Source organism: Myotis lucifugus, unplaced genomic scaffold (assembly GCF_000147115.1).
Source record: "Myotis lucifugus unplaced genomic scaffold, Myoluc2.0 scaffold_8859, whole genome shotgun sequence".
Lineage (NCBI taxonomy): Eukaryota > Metazoa > Chordata > Mammalia > Chiroptera > Vespertilionidae > Myotis > Myotis lucifugus.
This window is the reverse complement of record NW_005879907.1, coordinates 3,730-5,396: the sequence shown is the minus strand read 5'-3', so window position 1 is coordinate 5,396 and position 1,667 is coordinate 3,730. Positions and strand designations below refer to the sequence as shown.

At 45.9% G+C, this 1,667-nt stretch overlaps 1 pseudogene; it reads left to right on the top strand.

Annotated features, from left to right (window-relative positions):
- Positions 1 to 349: 349 nt before the first annotated feature.
- LOC102439864 lies at positions 350 to 811 on the top strand (annotated as a pseudogene).
- The last annotated feature ends 856 nt before the right edge of the window (positions 812 to 1,667 follow it).

The window sequence follows — 1,667 nt, the reverse complement described above, 5'->3', positions numbered from 1 at the left end:
TACTAAATGTTTTTATTTTTTTTAATATATTTTATTGATTTTTTATAGAGAGGAAGGGAGAGGGATAGAGAGTTAGAAACATCGATGAGAGAGAAACATCGATCAGCTGCCTCCTGCACACCCCCCACCGGGGATGTGCCCCCAACCAAGGTACATGCCCTTGACAGGAATCGAACCCGGGACCCTTCAGTCTGCAGGCTGACGCTCTATCCACTGAGCCAAACCGGCTACAGCAATACTAAATGTTTTTAATCATATGGGCATAACCACATGACCCAACAATTCCACTCTTAGGTATATACTCAAAATAAATGAAAACATAAAAACTTACACACAGACCAGATCCAAGATGGCGGCCAGCAGGAGGCTGATGAAGGAGCTTAAAAAAACCTGAAAATTTGGAATGAAAACCTCTGTAACATCCAGGTTGATGAAGCTAATTTGTTGACTTGGCAAAGGCTTATTGTCCCTGACAACCTCCATCGGATTAGGGGGCCTTCAGAATGGAAATCAACTTCCCAGCAGAATACCCATTCAAACCACCGAAGACCACATTTAAAACAAAGATCTATCACCCCAGCATCAATGAAAAGAGGCAGGTCTGTCTGCCAGGAATTAGTGCTGAAAATAGGAAGCCAGCAACCAAAACTGACCAAGTAAGTAATCCAGTCTCTCATAGCATGAACGACCCCCCAGCCTGAGCACCTGCTTCGGGCTGACCTAGCTGAAGAGTACTCCAAGGACCGTACCAGCTTCTGTAAGAATGCTGGAGTTTACAAAGAAATATGGGGGAAAGCGACCTGTGGACTAAAACCTGCTGCGATTAATTCCAGCGAGTGTGAGCAGAGACCCTGAGCTGTGCATTCAGACACCCCGCGAAGCAGGGCTCTGAAAAATTGGCACTGGCCACCGCCTGGCGTTTGCTTGTGGCAGTTACTAACTTTCTACAGTTTTCTTTCTTTTTTTAAAGATACTCTTTCTTTTTTAAAAAATATATTTTATTGATTTCAGAGAGGAAGGGAGAGGGACAGAGAGATAAAAACATCAATGATGAGAATCATTGATCATCTGCGTCCTGCACGGCCCCTCACTGGGGATCGAGCCCACAACCCAGGCAGGTGCCCTTGACCGGAATTGAACCCGGGACCCTTTATCCCACAGGCCAATGCTCTATCCACTGAGCCAAACCAGCCAGGGCTAGACCTTAAGGTTTAAAATAAAAGGTTGTGGTTCCCTTTCTTCCCATGCTCTTTCAACGCCCACTTTCTTGTATTCAGTTTATTTCTCACTCTTTCACTTTTCCAGACCTAGACCCCATCTCCTCCACAAAGGAGAAGAGACAGCTCTGTTTGGTCTGGTGGCTTCTCTTCTCCCATGTTGCACTGCCCAGTGTGGGAGATCATTCCAGTTATTCTGATTCCAATTTATAACACCTTTTTTTTTTAAATTTTAAAAACAAGCAAACCACCACCACCAAAAAAAACCCCATGAAACTGTGAAAAGGGAGGCCCACCTCTTATGTAAAAATCTGGCCAATGTTACCACAATAACACTGCTTAAATGGCAACCCTGATGCCTGTGTGAGGCCCGCCTGCTGGGGGAGACCCTGCAATATCAGGTCTGTGGCCACCCAGGGGGAGGGGGCAGCCAGCCAGAGGACACTGCAC